This window comes from Protopterus annectens, chromosome 3.part1 (genome assembly GCF_019279795.1).
Source record: "Protopterus annectens isolate FY-2018-M chromosome 3.part1, PAN1.0, whole genome shotgun sequence".
In the NCBI taxonomy this organism is placed as follows: domain Eukaryota; kingdom Metazoa; phylum Chordata; order Ceratodontiformes; family Protopteridae; genus Protopterus; species Protopterus annectens.
The window spans coordinates 1,519,002,274-1,519,020,435 of NC_056732.1; positions in this window are offsets into that span (position 1 = coordinate 1,519,002,274).

An 18,162-nucleotide genomic window follows, 5' to 3' on the forward strand; every position below is an offset into this window, starting at 1 on the left:
TCACTGTAGTGATGTCTACATTGTTCACTAGTTCAGGTGATACTTGTGGGTCTGGTCACAGCTTGGGGCAAACTAACCCAAGCCTCTGACTTATACTGTGACTCAGAACAGTCCCCCTGCAGGGACCTGGAACTGTGGTGTTTCACCAGGAGTCCAACAAAAATCGTGGACTCCTGGACATCCCATCTCTGAGCTCTAAATCTCACACCCTCTCCATGAATACCTGCCATGTCTATGACAGATTAAGGGGAATGGAGAATGATGTTTCTCACCAACTCCAGTTACTGTGTTTACTGGGAGTGTACACAGTGTTTGAAAATGTTGCACACCACTTACCATCGCACAAACATGGTACACGATGATAAGTGAAACAGTGGCAAGCAATGCAATGTCAAGGTTATTTGATGTACAAGCAGTTGTGGATGTGTGTTTGACAAATGTAAAGACTGTGGCAGTCCAGAGACCAGAAATATACTTTCAGGAATAAAGTACACAGTATTCCCACAGTCATATATAAAAATGTATGGAATATGCTCTATTTGAACCCAGGACCATGTGTATGGCAGTCCTACATTAACACCTGTTGCCACAAGAGAGTTGAAGTAACAGCTGTTCATGTTTCAGTCCATTGCTATAAACTGCAATGTCACATCAGTGAAAAAAAAGTTGCACACATTGTACTTGAGCACAGGACCATATAAACACCAGCCCTACACTTACACTTGCTGCCACAGGATTAGTTGCATGACATTCCCTATCTTGCTATTCATTCTTAAGGTCTCCATCAAACAATAGTGCAGCATCACTTAGCAGGTTTGTGTGATGCCCAGTAGTATTAACTGAATGCATCTGGTTTCTATTTTTGGTTGCCTGGGTCCTGTCTGCTTCCTGGGTCGACCAATTTTCACACACCAGATAAGCACAGCCAAACCTGACATTCATTTTTATAGGGGTCTCCTGTTTGCGCTAAGCAATGCGGTGTGCAAACAATGGAAAAAGAATTAAAATAAAAGAGATAAAAAGATTCAAACTCAGTACCATCTGACCCTAAAAGGATAAGTATTAATGCATTAACACCTGCTGCCACAGACTTGGTTAAGTAGCAGGTGTTTTCCATAGACATGTATATACACTTTGCTACCTGCAAACCTGCAACTCTGGTGTCTGATTACTTTTTCCACACATATATCACCTTACACTACAGAAAGTAATATCAAATGTTGTGTCATATGTAATCTGGTAACATGCAGAACTACAACTATTGACTCATAAGCCTAACGAGCCTTATCTGCAAGGATAGGGAAGAGATCAGTATGGACCTTATCCACGGGGGCATAAATGACCTTCAAAACACTTGAGTCGACCCATATTGTATTTGTCAAGGATAGATCTTGCCTAGTGAACCTCGTGAATTTCTTTGATACTGACAGTGAAGATCTGTATGACGGATAGCAGGCCATACTGCATATGTTCAGTTATCCAAGGCATTTGACAATATCCCATGTTCATGTCTCATAGTGAAAATGCCCCATCTGGGAATTAAGCCATACAGTACTAGCTGGATATCCAACTGGCTAACCAACAGAACACACACTCTCAAAGTTAGGGACTGCACCCCCCCCCCACTAGCCACTTATAAATGGAATACCTCAAGGATTTAGGCTGGACCCTCAAATGTGTGGAAACTGCTTGTCTGAAGTACAGGCAACAGTAGAGGCCTGTGGTTTACCACATTTGGAGATGACTGTTAATCAAATGCACTCATATAGATTCCCCCAATGATGTTAACATGTTACAGAAGGGGCTGACAGAGACAAATGATTAGTATCAAACTCATAGATTGAACCTTACAGCAAACAATACCTCATTGTCCCCTTTGGCAATGAAGTACCCCTGCTAATTATGACATGCATAACACCCCTCTCAGCTCAAACATTGTGTTGTGAGACTTGTGAACACATGTTCATAGCAATCTGCACTTTCATCACTATGTGTCCATAGTGGTGAGACACACATTCTGCATTGCACCCTCATACATATGGACATCACATCCAAGACCAGTGAGGTCATAGCTCTGTTGTACTCCACCCTTATCTGACCACTAATTGATTGCTCGTTTCCCTTCTGTCTGTACCGCACCAGAAAACTGCAACAACTGGAGAAAAATTAGCAGTTTGGGCGAATGCATGTACTCAAAACATCACATACATGGAAAGACTAGAAGACCTGTCATATACTCAGTATCCTAAAGACTGATGAGAGGTGACCTATGCCTAACCTACAGAGAAGTCTCAGATCCTGCCCTACTGGAAATGCTGGTCCTCTGCAAATCAAATGGGACAAAAATAACTTTCCCCAGGGTTCTCAACCTAGCCTGTGACATAAACACAACATGCTGGGGAGGTGGACATATCTCCCATTGATTGACACTCCTTTGTAATAAGCTCTCAATGCACGTGAAGCAGCACTCCTCAATGAACCAATTCAAGCTCAACCTTGACAACTGGATGGGTTATTATAAAGTCACCTCTGGGGTGACACCTATGTCCCTCATGGGCAGGGCCATTTGGTGCTGCTCACAAAACTGCTCTGCTAACAACAACTATCTAAATATGCTTAATAAAGGTATTTGTGTTTTTACACAGTTAGGCTTCTATTTCTTCATGTATACTGACAACCATGTACTCCTAAAACTTACAAATATATGTGAGAGATGCAACTATACAATGAATCTAGAATAAGCACACACACTTCACCTCCTCAACAAACCAAGTGCACAAAACATAACACCATGTACTCCGAGGTAGTCATGTAGTCATTAGAAGCTTACCAAAAGAGGAGGGACCTCACAAATGCAAACCTTCTGCACACATTACAATCCCAATGGAACCCACTACACATAAAAAGAAACATATCAGTGTCTCACCCATTAAGCCCTTAAGGGAAAACACCTGAAAACCAATGTCTTGGTCATAGGAAAATCCATAGTGAGACACACAGATGTCCCCCTCACCAGGTTGTACAAGTAGAAAGTCACGGTCAGCTGCCTGTTAGGTGCTAGGATCCACAAAGTCATGCACGCACTCAGTTCTGTCAACAACAAGCACAGTTACACCTCTGTTGTACTCCACGTTGGAGTAAATGACTTGAGATGTACATCACTGGACTATATGAAGAGAGATATGAATGAGCTCTCAGATTATGTGTCCCAGACAGGTACGTCTGTAGCCCTAAGCAGCATTCTACCTTCACCCAGGATGATGCCTCAATACAAACAAAAGAATTATCACCTTCAGCAATTGGCTTAGCTGCTGGTGTCAGTCCAGGAGGATGCAGTATTTCTCAGCCTGGGATAATATGGTTGACAGACCATGTGGCTTTGCCAGGGATGGTCTTCGTCTGTCACCTCTTGTCTTTTGGCTATTGGCCAAGTTACTTGAGTCCCCCATAGTGCCTCTTCTAGGCAATGTCATAAGACCAAACTTCCTGACATAAAAATATCCAGAAATGACAAACAAAAGGTAATGCTGTTTAATGCTAGGAGTGTAAATCAGAAACTACACTCAATGTAAGCACTACTTACTTGGGAAGATGTCAATGTTTGTGCAATCACAGAGACATGGTTTAGGGCTGCAGAGAGTACTCCAGCCATGAAAGGCTATAATGTCTTCCACACATTCAGGCTGCAAAATTAATGTGAAAGAACCAAAGGAGGAGGTGTATCCATCTTCATAAAAGACAAATACACCTCAAGACTGGTTAAGCAGTACAACTCCCTAGAATTACTCCAAGCCCAATTAATTGTAGGAAAGACCCCCTGTCTCATCATTGTTAGCTACAGGTCCATCAACATGAACCAAGAAAACCACACAATGCCTTACTGGACCTAATTGATTCACTCATAATACAGCCAAACACCCTAGGCATGGGTGACTTTAACTGTCCTTCCATCGAATGGGATACATATATGAGCTCAACACACACTTGCTCTAAGGTTCCTGCACTTTGTAAACACAAATGCTCTGGAACAGTTAGTCTGCACCCCCAAAAGGGGCTGGAATATTCTTCACCTACTACTCACCAACATGGGAGATTGCTGAACCACCCCATGTGTGACACCCTCCCTGGTAAGGTCTGACCATAAATCAGTCATCCTCAATATAACAATTGTGCCAGACCCCCCCCCCACTTCAGGATCCAAAAGGTTGAAAAGTTTCTCCAAAGCAAACTATAGCCTCCTAAGTGATGGCATAAATAGTTTCAAACCTCCTGCCACCAATGACAGTAAAGACTTCTATATGGAGGTGCACACAAATGCTGTGCATACACACCTTTACAAGTGTATAGACTTAGCTGTACCAGAATGGATCAAACCTTGCTCACAAAAAAACAAGATGTACTGGTGGACATCTAGTATAAGTAGATTATACAACAAGAGAAAGAAACTGATGTCCAGGAATTAAAGCGAACAGTCTTGGTAGACGAACACCTTCCATAGCTTGAACAAACAAATGCGATATCTTGTAAAGTCCTCTAAAGCTAATTACGAAACCAGATTAGCATCCATAGCTAAGGATGATCAGAAGGCATTCTTTAGGTATGTCTGTAATCTAAAAGGGAAGTTGTTAAATGGTGGAGGAGAGTCTTTGGCCCTAGTAGTTTTATTAGGGTTGAGTATAAGTTGAGCATTATATAGCCAGGATTCAACCTCCTTGGAAGACTGCTGTGTTATTTGCCGAAGTTGTTGAACTGTTGGGGATGCACAAATCAAGGTGGAATCATCTGCATACTGCACTAAGGGGTCATGTAGAGTAGCAGTGTGAAAATGATAGTAAAAATAATAAAAAGAAGAGGTCCCAATATTGACCCATGTGATACTCCCAAGGTGACAGGCTGTGAAGATTGGGGGAAGATGGGCGAAGACTGCCAGCCTAGTCAAATATCATTTGATACATAATTCTATCATTTGTAAATATAAATGTAAAATATAGCCGTGTTTCTTAAATGAAAGAAAACACTGTAAAATGTGAACTTCAAGACTGTAGCAACATTGCCATATGCTGCAAGGAAAACTAAGCCAAGCATTTCAAATGTTCTTTGAAGTTAAAATGATCTAGATAGTGGTGCCCAAGTGGCTGGCTGAACACATTCTTTCTGTTGTCTTAACTTAAGGAATAATTGCTAGAGTGTACATGTGAAATGTCTTTTATTGTTGTAGTTTCCTGAGCAGGTGTTAGATTGCTAAATAATGTAGCCTTTTTTGCCTGGGAACTCCAGACTAAGTGTCAAAATGATGCAATGTGTATACTGGGAAAACCTAAGTGTCAAAATGATGTAATCTTGGAGGGCCTAGCAAAGATGTTTGTTAGTGAGTTTAAAAACTACTGTTCAGAAAGAGACTAAGCATTTTGATCTTGATATCCAACTTATCAGCACTCTGCCTGTTGTCTTATGTAAGTAGTGTCTTAGAAGTATGTTTTCTTGAAGTAATAGCTAGGAACTTAGAAGAAAGTTAGACAAGTGTTTTTCTGTTATATCAGAACTTTCCTACTGTATTGTTTTAAGTTTCTGTGTGATCTCTGAATTCTGGTGGTGTAGTAGTATTGTCTTGTGTGTTTAATTATTTATTATTAAATATTTTAAAAACCTTTATTTGCGGCTGGTTTGTGTACTGATAAGTAAGCTCTAGAGTACATTTCATGAATATAGGTGATCCTGTAATAAGACCTTCCAATAAGCCCTAGACTAATTAGTCACATTACCAATTGGATACTAATATTGTACAGTAATAATTGGACATCATTTTAAGGGCTTTTGAGTAGCTGATAAGTATTAGCTGGGGGCGGCAGAAATTACTAACGTATAGTCTGGGTAAAGGGGCACAGTTGGAGAATCTGTGTCATACTTTCCCAGGAGTGTCCGTGAAGTTGTATAAATACTTATCTCAAAGTGTGTGTGGTGTGTCAGCTACCTGGGCAGGGACACAAAGCACTGGTGGAACAGAGAGGGTACTGGAGGTTAGCTTGCTAGCTAGGCTGAGATCTGAACCCTATAGCTGTGCCAGTGGGGAGTCTTATTGGGGACCTCGGAAGCAAGGGAGCAACCAGCCCCAGACTGACTGTGATCTCTGTGTGCACTTAAGGGAAATTGTACTTTACTGTGTGTATTTGTTATCCTTTCCTCTTATATGAGACACCCTCCCTGGTGTTAGTGGTGAGGACTGAGGCTCCATGATTGCTGGGCCAGGGCACGGTTGTCACACAGGCAATAGGGAAGAGAGGTTTTGTTGCCATTTATGGCTTGCTGGTGTCCCGTTAGATAGTCCTCAAACCATGCAAGTGTAAAATGGTTAAGTTTAAGTTCAGCAAGTGTATTTAAGAGTTTATTATGTGAGACTGTATCAAAAGCTTTAGAAAGATCAAGAAAGATAGAGGAGACTAGATTGCCTTGACAGCAGTGGTAGTCAACAATGTTAGTAAAGCTTATTAGGGCAGTGGTGGTACTATGGCTAGGCTGAAATCCATGCTGAGTGTTAGATATAAAATTATTAGATAGTGGATGGTCTAGGATTTGTGAATGGATGCACCTTTCAAGAATTTTGAATAGTGGAGATAATATAGCTATAGGTTAGTAATTGGACAGTTCTGTTGAGTTTCCATCTTTTTGTAAAGGGATGATATGTGATATTTTCCAGATTACTGGGACTTGGTGTTCTGAGAAGAACCGATTTACGAGTATAGACACCAGGATTTAGACTACTTCTGCAGTGATTTTAAGGTATTCATGAGGTAGATTACAACTGCATGTGTTGTAGGCTTAAACTTTTTGAGATGTTTTATTATAGTGCCTTGTGGGACAGATTGGAAAGAAAAGTTATTGAGATCAAGAGTAAATGCTGAATGAGTTTGGGGAGGAGAAGACCATCTGGTGTTTGTGAGGGCTAGTATGGAATCAGTGAAGTATTTATTAAATTGTGTAGATATGCTGTCTTTAGTATTGGCAGTTGACAGGGAGGGTATATTAATTGCCCTGGTTGTAGGATTTTTTTATAGTAGTCCAGACGTTTTGCGGGTTCTTTAGATGTTTTAATTGGATGCTGCTGTAGTTTTTTTCATTTTCCTGTCTAATTTGTTTTTAGCCTTGTTTCTTAATTCCAGATATATCTGTTGATTGACTATTGTTTTATAATTCAGCCATTTCCCAGGCCTTATATCTGATTTTTAGTAGTGCTCTTGTTTATGTGGTTAGCTCAGGGGCATAGTTGGATTTTATCCTAATTGTGCTAGAAGGGGCCATCCTGTTTAAGATACTAAGAAAGGTGTAGTTAAAATACTATACTGCAGTATTTAAAGGGAGATATTTGAGCATTGCCCAGTTGCAGAGTTTGAAGCTTGTTATGAAGTCTTGGGGATTATTTTTTTTTTATTGTGGTCTTGTTGGTAAGTAGTGAGTTTTAGTGAATTTATTCAGTGCCATTTAATATAGCTTGGAAGATGATTGCTGAGGCTGTCTGTGAGACAGCAAGAGTGCAAGGATAGTTTGGGTCTGGTTGCTACAATCTAGTGAAGGACTGACTGTTTTTTTATGTTTTGTAATCCCCAAATAATGTCAACATACTACAAAATGGGCTTACATACATAAATGATTGTTATCAAAGCCATAGACATAAACTTAACAAAAAAAATGCGCTAGTATCCCTTTCAGCAAAGGATAGGTCCCTGCAAATTACACTAATTACACTATTAATAATACCCCTAAGCTCCAAATCAATGGTGAGATATTTGGGAATGCAGGTTGATAGCAACATCAACTTTGATCATCGTGTGTCCACAGTGGTAAGGAAGGGCTTTTATGTTGCACACCTAGTCATTTTATTGCATTTATTCAATTTACTTTATGGGATTTTAATTGGTTTTCATTAATTGATTGTGATGTCATTAATTTATTACATGGATTGGGAGAGTGTGTTTGGATATAAAAAGGGTCAGTTCTGTTTTGTTTGTTATTCTGATGAAGTTTTTGTTAAAAAATGAAAGCGCTAAATCTACTGGCAGTGTGGATCCTGGTCTTTCTTTCCTGGCATTTACAAGTTTATTCATATTATTTGGAGTTAGTGGTAGTGGACTATGGAAGGAGTAGATGTTATGGATCCACCCACACTTAATTCCTTGGCATTTTCTCTTCATACCCTCAATTCAACAGTCGGTAATTTGGTATCACTTATGGAGAAGCTGACCCAACAACAGAAAGACAGTTCGCAGGCTTTTCAAATTTTCCAGCCCAGACGAACAAGTAGTAACGTCAGGGAGGATGAGTCGAACATCAATGGCATTACACCGACCCAACGTCAACACAGTGGGAGAGCTAATACATCGGGGAGAGAAGAGGAGCGGACTTCCCCTAATCCTGGTACCTCTAGGGGTAGTACTTCCTTCAATGGAAGGAAAACCTTAAGCCAGTGGCTTGAGGGTGATCAAGAGTGGCGTAATACACCACCTAACAGTAAGGACACTAATTGTTCATTAAATCAACAACTCACCCAACTGGAAACGTACACTTTCGAGTACCAGAAACTACAATTAGAAAACAGCTATCTCCATGAGTGTAAACAGAGAGAGCAGGTTCCGAAGGGACTCTGACTTTGGCGTTACCCAACAGGCTTGGTCAAGGATTCCGAACTACACTTGGAGTTGGTACAGCTTTTAACAGGCACGGATGTGAACTTTTGGACTGCTTTGTCAAAGACAATGACAAGAAAATGGTAAACTTAAATGATAAAATTAAACAAATTAATAATTGTATTCAGTCGGACTTACTATTTGAATTTAAACAAGCACAGTACGATAACATTTTTAAAAGTGCTGACCAATTTATTGCTGAACTTAAATATAAAAAAGAAGGGAAACTTAAAAGGGATGAAAGGGAGTATGCTGAATGTAGAGCATATCCCCCCCTCCTTTGAGTCAAAACAAGTTCAACAATTACAGTCATGGTAATGGGCCTGACAGGGATGCAGGTGGTGATTACTATCAATCGAGTGTGGTAAGGGATTCTGAAATCAACCTTTTAGAATTCCCCCCTCTGAGGAGGTCCGAACGGCTAAAGAACCAGAGAGGGGGAATGGGGCAATACAATCACAATTACAGGGGGAGAGGGAAAATGTACTAGAAGAAATAAATGTTTCATGCAATAGCAGTAGTTTAGAGGAGACTTCTGTTCAGATTTTATGTAATAAAAATGGTGACTTTAAGGTTTACAATTACAGTGATTTTAGTTTTAATGATGACATTGCTGATATTTTTGATAACGTTTTATCTTTTGTTCCAAGTAAAAAAGCAGTGCTGGATGATGTATTAATAGACCTGAAACTCTACACAAGAAAATTGAATTTCCAGTTTTGTTTTAAAGATGGTGTTCACAACACTGATTGTACAGACACATGTAAAAAATCTAGTTCATTTAATCCCCCTCTTTGCCCTATAGTACAAACCTTTGAAAAGATGTGTGAACACGACATTAGAAAGATGTTTAAAGACAATGACAGTGTACCACAAGTAGAGAAGAACTTGAGTACGCATGAGATGGAATTAGTACAAAACTTATGTGGCAATAAAACAGTAAGAATTATGAAACCAGACAAGGGGAGTAGGTTGGCCATTATGGATAAGAACTTCTACATTAACAAAATGTTTGGTATTCTATAATCTGGCACATATTGTCAGGTTAGTTTAAATGAGAAAAACATTCTATATAGGAAAGTGGACATACTATTGGAAGAACTTCTTCTGAATAGACAAATTACACTAGATGAATGGTCCTTCATGGAAGTCAAAATCCCAACTATGTTTGGTATACCAAAACTACACAAAGATCTCAATAATCCCCCCCTTAGACCTATAGTTGATGCAAAAGCATCCAAAACTTATTTCATTGCCAAATTTATAGATACACAACTAAAAAACATTCTTTGTAACTGTAACTGGATAGTAAAAGATTCCTGGGATCTACTGAAGAAAATTAATAAGAAAATGTACAACCATAATTAAATTTTTGTGACAATAGACATCAGGGACCTGTTTTCTGTAATCCCCCATGATACTGGTATTGAATGGTTCTATTTATATCTACGTCGATACACTGATTTAGGACATGATCAGATCCTTATGATTAGGAGCCTTATGGAATTAATTTTAGACACTAACATCATTGTTTTCGAAGAACAGCTATTTAAACAATGTAAGGGAGTAGCTATGGGGGCCACCTGTGCGCCTATTTTTGCTAATTCTGTTTTAGCATTTTGGGAAATGGAATACATTTTCACCAGTCCTTATGCAAAGTTATGGAAATACTATGGGCATTACCTGGATGACATTGTCATATTATGGAATGGCAGTGAGGACACACTTAATGAATTTCTTGCATTTATCAAGGAAAGTACAGATTTGTTAGACTTTTCTTATACTATCTCTTATGATAGGATAGACTATTTAGATATCACCATCAGTAAAAACAGACTGAATAATTGGTTTGAGACCACCATCTTTAGGAAACCCACTTATTCTAATACACTTTTGCATTTCACTAGTTTTCATCCTTTACATCAGAAAAAGTCATTAGTAAAAGGGCAGGGGGTGAGACTGGCAAGGATGGTGTCGGACTACCATGAATTCCTAGGTCAATTCCACATCCTTAAGGGAATGTTGGGAAGTAGGGGTTACCCCCTAGATTTTGTGGACACTATATTACAGGAGGTTGTCACCAAGAGGGAAAATGGATTATTTTTCCCGTTATTAGGAAAAGGTCTTAATGGTCCTCTTGCAGGGGAACATAGAACTGAGAGTAAAATGTTTAGTAGAGCTGCTATTTTTAAATATAACATGCAGTTTACGAACATTAGTAACATAATTCAACACAATTGGAATTTATTCAACACCAGTAGGGATTATTTGGGTACAGTGGGAGCGGGGCCCAATATAATCTCCAAAAAGGACACCACTATTAAAAACATGTTAGAAAGATCACAGGAGGTCTGTTCTGGGACTAGGGGCATGTATAAGTGTGGGTTCTGTTTACAATGCAAATACATTATAGAAGGAACTGAAATTCACATTCCAAACTTTGGGAAATTTACACACAAAAAGAAATATACCTGTAGTAGTAAGACGGTTGTATACATAGGAATGTGTACCCAATGCCCCTGTTTCTACATTGGTAAGACGATTAATGCTCTCAGAAGTAGAATGTACCAGCATTTTTATGACATCAATAAACAGGATATAAAAAATGTCTTGACTGTTCATATTAAAAACAATGTAGGACATAGTTTTAGGTTTTCAGTCCTTGAACAAGTCACATTGGGGGATAGAGGTGGACCCCTTAATGATTATTTGGAAACTAGGGAACTCAGGTGGCAGCTGAGAACTAATGCAACACAAAATCCAGGTTTAAACACTAACATATCCATTAGTTCTATTCTCAGATTAAAAACAGAAGGTTACCTTTAAAAACAAAAATTAAAATAAATTGCATAATATTGTAATAATTTTTGAATTTTATGTAATTATTTTATGTAATGTATGGCTGGATGTTTACAAGTTCTAGCACACCTAGTCATTTTATTGCATTTATTCAACTTACTTTATGCAATTTTAATTGGTTTTCATTAATTGATTGTGATGTCATTAATGTATTACACGAATTGGGAGGGTGTGTTTGGATATAAAAAGGGTCAGTTCTGTTTTGTTTGTTATTCTGATGAAGTTTTTATTAAAAAATGAAAGCGCTAAATCTACTGGCAGTGTGGATCCTGGTCTTTCTTTCCTGGTATTTACATGTTGCACACCTCATAAGTAAGACTCCAAGACTAAGGATGTTATCAATTCACTGTACTCGTCCCTCATTAGACCAATAATAGAGCGCAATGCTCCCTTTTGCATGTGCCACTCCAGACAGCTGCAGAAGCTGGAGAGACCCAAGAGGTTTCTCACTAAGAAAATCCAGGAACTTCAACACATGACCTACATCGACAGACTGAAGGCACTGTCACTGTACTCTGTATTGTATAGACTGCTGAGAGACGACTTGTGCCTGGCCTACACAGCACTCTCAAACAGTGTCTTAATGGAACTGCTGCATCTCTGCAAATCAAATGGGACAAGACTCACTCACTCTAGGGACCTTAACCTAATATGCGATAGCAAAAGGACATGCTGGAGAGACAGATATGTCTCCCAGAGATTGTCACTGCTATGGAACAAATTCCCAATTCACATGAAACTGAGCTCCTCAATGACCCTATTTAAGAGTAATTTGGACAAGTGGATGGGAAATCATAAATTTACCCTGGGGATTTCATCTATGTCACTCTTAGACTGGGGCAACCATGCTGATCATGGAGTCGCAAATATGGACTACATATTTTGATCTATAAGAGAACTTTGCTAGGCATGAACAGGCCATAGGGCCATTAGCCTAGTAACCTCCTATGAACCTAAGGCTATTATGGTAGGAGCCTCGTATGAACCTATGAAACTATGAACCTATGCAGGCCTGCCAATATCTTGTCTCACACATGACCTGCTGATGTTCATGTACTATAAGTTCAACTGCAGTCTTGCAAGATTCAGACTTGTGCCGTGGCACTTGTGTTAAGTGTTAAGTACTGTCTTCTGTAGTCTGTGTACTTAGATAGGTAGTGGTACTATTCTTACTGCAGTTAACTGTGTGTGTATGTGTGCGTGTGTGTGTGTGTGTGTGTGTGTGTGTGTGTGTGTGTGTGTGTGTGTGTGTGTGTGTGTACTCTTGCTGGAATTACAGAGAGCCTTTTACTGAAGCATGTGGGACACTATTATTATATTCTCAATAGACACTGCTAATGTCATCCGTTATATCAGATGTTTGGATATGCAGTCATCCCACTAGAGCATGGACAGACACTGGTCTGGAGGCCATGCAGACATCACCTCATCCTATACAAGACAGATTACAGTGACATGGCTTTTAATCTAGCCACTTACATCATGGCATAGTTTGTAGGCCCTGTGTTATCTTGCTGAGAAAGCCCTGTGATCTCTCCAGCTACTGCATGTGACTATTGAGGTACATGGAAAAGGCAGCATTATACTGTATTACTGTTCTGACGAAGTTTGACTACAGTGCTGTCATACAATCCTAAGATCTGAATATGATGGTGTGACTTATGATATGCACCATACGTTTGTCCTGGAAAATCATTAAAGAGAGAAATTAGAAAGTAATGATACACATTGCAGTTTCTGACTTTACAACACTTACAAGAGCAGTCACTATACAGCTGTGAAATTTTGATGCTATCAACTGTCAGGCCAATATAGTCAAAGGTACAATGAGCAGTTCAACTGCATAAATTCAAATATACTGAGCACTACATTAGCTAGGCACCATGAACATCAGACACAGCTTTTGTATCCCTGAATCCAAAAGATAGAAAATGGGGATATGGCACAGCTATCATCACTTGCACAGGGTGCTGTGTGGGGGACAGGAAGCCTAGGCTGACACAAAAGGTCAGTGAGTGTGTGTGTGAGTAAGAAGGAGAAGAAGGCAGACATTGGAATAAAGCAACAAATGGCCAGTGAGACAAAATGAGTAACTGTTGTGTGTGTGTCTGTCGTGGACCTCCAGGTGAAACTGGTGTGTGAGTGTCTGCATGAACACAGACAAGCTCTGTGATAGCTCTACATCTTGGTTTGTCAGACAGGTATGAGCCATGCATGGTAGAGGTGGCAGTTCATCGTTATTATCCAGATCACGAGAACTGGCTTTGCCAGGAGCTGCACTGGCACTTCCAAGCCCAAGGTCAGATGCACTGCTGCTACATGAAAATGACTGATGTCTGCCAGATGAGCTCCCTTCACAGAGATGTCCAGGATCACAACCCCTTGGCCTGTCACATCTGGGTGTGGATAGCACACTAATTGATGGAGTGGTGGAAGTACTGCCACTATCGAAGCGTGATGGAGCATGGCCACATTGGCTGACTGCAGGTGATGCAGCTGACCTACGCCCACAAGGATGTCATTCCCCTCCCAGCAGGTGTTCCATCCCAGACACTGATCATTCCATGACAGACACCCTTAGGTCCATCACACACACCCCTTGTTCCAGCGTGTCATTCATCCAATTCAGTGAATTGGAAACACAGTGGAGGCAGTCACAAATGTCAGAATGTGCCACATCCCCAACCCTGAGCATTTGTCTGGAGCACCTATGGGAATGTGTCTGTGCCTCCATGATGGCCCTAAACTTACATTGAGTGGCATGGAAAGTGACACCTGCACCAGGTGTACAAGGGAAAGCAGGCCCCCTCCAAGCACCCCTATCAATCCACCTGTATGGCACCTCACCCAGGCACTGCAGTAGCCACACTTCCCTGATCAATGTCCTTGCTCTCCACCTGTCCAACATCTGTAGGCTAAGTGGAATGGGTAGGCATAGGCCTACTGGCTAGGTCTGATGGAAATGCAGTGGATGGCTGTATATCAACCTCTGTGTCAGATTCAACCTCTGCACCCCCTGACTGTGCCTCAGTTTGGCTACCATTATCATCAGAGTCTACTTATACACTGACATCAGGTGGCACAGGGCCCACACTACCATTGTCATGATCACCTGTGATAAAAAGCAAAAAACACAGGAATACATTAATACCTGTGCTACTATAGTGCAATATATGCTAACAAACTAATAGTGATGCCACTATTACAAACAATACAGCAATACACACAACAGGGCTAAGTTCAGAATAACTCACTACAATATTTTTTTAAATTGGTCAACAGTCCTGACATAAAAATATTTGGCTTACCATGTACAGAAGACATACTGCACTGTACTCCAGACTAACCTGGAAGAAGTTAAGCAAGAGGTAAGGGCAACATCATCACCATTAACAGTAACACAGGAGGGTAATTCCCTTTATACGTCCATTAAGTCTACATTCAACAAGAACGTGGCTGACATGTCCAACTTAAGCTTATAACTGTAGTAATCTTCAATCTAGCCCCCCCCCAAAAAAAGACATGTGATGCAAAATGAACGTATTCATTTAGATTGTTTTACTATACAACAGTATTCAACTGTTCAGATAACAAAGCCTACCTGGAAGCTCCTCCTGGGATGTGCTTGCTGTCTCAGGAGGCGTTGTACCCATATCCAGTACATGCTGTCTTGAATTCTCCTGGCAGGTGTTTGGATCTCTCATATTAGGCAGATACTGTTCACTGGGGATTAGTGGGGGTTCCCTAGCAGGCCCTCCCCAGTAGCCATTTAGTCATGGCCCACTGTAGCTGCTCACTTGTATGCAGTTGTGATCATGTCAGTGGCCCTGTGGTGCACCTATTCATATGTTCTGCTGTGGCCACCGAAAGCATTCACATTTTTATTTGTTTTATTATTTATTTAACATTTATTTAATGGGAAAGTCCAACTTGGAACAAAGCCAATTTTCTGCAGAGGCTCAGGGAGAAATGCTCCTGATGCATGTCTTTGTGACATGGGAGGAAACCAGAGCACCCAGAGGAAACCCACATGAATGCAGGGAGGATATGAAGAGTCTGCACAAAAAACATCCCAGACGAGAATCAAACCGAAGAACCTTTTCTGTGAGGCAACAATTCTACCTCTGCATCAGTGCACCATCCTTATTAATAATTTATAATATAAGTTAAAAAAATTTTATTTAAAAAAAAATTAAAAATTTTTTAATTAAAAAAAAGATATAATTTTGGACAATCTTCTGTCATATTTGCATCTTGTATGCCATATGTCGCCATCCCCTTTCCAGGAGAAAGGCACCTTGTTGCCAAAACCCATCAATAATTACTTGATTTTCAGCATCTTTGTAGTGAGGTTTCCATGTATTGACACACCTGAGTGACATACTTGCAGGTGTCCTAAAAGACAGCAGAAGTGTAATACATGTAAGTGTCATGTAACTACAAAATAACTGTTTTCAGATAAAACAGATAAGGTAACCAATCAGTATTACCCACTGAAGAAACATAAAACCATCTACAGATGTGAAATACTCACAGGCAGGATGCAAAACAAGGAGAGTAACAAGAGCAACATATCCTTGTTTGTGCCATAACAGGAACTCACCCCCACAGAAGAACAGGCAAATAACCCATTTTGCTAGCAAAAGGACCTGTCCTTGAGACATTTGTACATATTTATCATACAACATTCTATTTTCATGTGTTGTCAGTCATGTGTGCCTCTGAAATGGCTTGACAGACAGGCCCATGCCATCAGTACACTTCTAACTAATGCATACAGATATAAGTGTAAAAGCCTTTACTTCACATTATTCTTAAATATATTCCAGCATATCCAGTATGTAGGTGACAAAATAGGAGCATACCTGCTGAAGTTCAGTACTCTTCTGTACAGATATATCCTGAAGAAAAAGCATTTTTGCAGTCTTCCAAACATATAAAACTCTCCTCAACATCAGATTGGCTAGCTACACGGTTGCCATTTTATATGGTATCAATTATTAATGGATCACATCTGTCTTTGTCTGTGTTACATTGATGGTAATTACAGCATAAGTAGCTGAATCACATGCTAAACAACCAATCCAACACAATGGAGCTATCCAACAAGCTATAATGCATCCATATAGACTCCAGCCTGTTTTTTCCTGTGGATTTCAAATCTTTTGTAGTACAGACACGGAAAGTTTACACAGTCAGAATATTAGGGGCTGCTGCTGCTTTAATCCATTTGTATGTGGTAGAGGCTGCAGCCACTGCTGCTGCTGCTACTGCCAATAGGCCTAGGCTGAGAAGGAGAAGAGTTTTCAGGCCCCGTTTAACTTTTCACAACCTACATGACATGAAAATTGTAGTCAGCTACAGGGTGGACAGGGACACCACAGGAACTCTCCGACCTCTGCTGCCCTCAACTCAGAACCAGAGCTAACCAAGGGGAACCCATCCCAGTGGAAACTAAGGTTTGTGTAGCCCTTAAAACCTTAGCTACAAGTACCTTTCAGAGACCAACAGGGAACATGCTGGGGGTATCACAGACACCAACATCCAGGATCCTCCACTAATTCCTGGATGCTATCCTCCAACATGCCAGTGAGCACATATATATTTCCCTGTAATTCTGAGGAGAGGGCCAGAAATATGCAAATGTTCTAATGGGTAGTGCAGTACCCTGAAGTACAGGGTGCCATAGACTGCATTCATGTAGAAATTAAGACATGACCTGGGGAACAAGGTAGGCTCTACAGTAACAGAAAGAGTTACCACTCTATCAATTGCCAAGTCATGTGTAATGCAAAGGGAACCATCTTGAATGTGTGTACTGGCAACCCTGCCAGTTACCACAACTCACATATGTGGCACACCTTCAAACTGTACCAGATGTTTGTTAGGAGGGATATCCCACAGGGTTATTTACTGGGGGATGCAGGCTATATACTGGAACCATGGCTGATGACACCCATCAGAATACATGCACAACCATGGAGGAATGCCATAATGAGGCACATGCTCACACCAGAAATGTCATAGAGGGTGTGTTTGGGCTTCTGAAGTCATGGTTTCTGTGCCTAGGTACATCTGGGGGAGTCATGCAGTACAATCTATTGACATGCACAGAAATCTGCATACTATGTGCCACGATATGCAATATAATCCTGAGGAAACAGCTGCAGCAGGATCAGCAAGGGGAAGGGGCACACATCCCACCACCAATGGCAAGGTGACCACAGCCACAGGCAGATGAAGAGTCAAAAGGGGAACCACCAGCTGCTATGGGTGTAGCCAGACATAGGCATGCTCAGTATACCCTTGCATTGACTAAGAGACAATGCATAGCACACTCACTCACCACCTAGGGGCTTAAAACCTTCCTCCTACTTACATATAGAAACATTGATGCCAGGCAGCTCACACAACCTTTACCTCTGCATGTATTAGCTGTGTACTGCTTGCATTAGAACTAACACTGTGGTAACTGCTGCATTTACAAGATAAGTCATGAACCAGGAGTGTATTGTTTAATAATATTATGACATATCCTTGCATTTCATCACTTGGTACAGTAAGCAAGTAAAATGTGGGAGATTTATGCAGCAATTACCTTAACATGTGACAGCAGAGACTTATT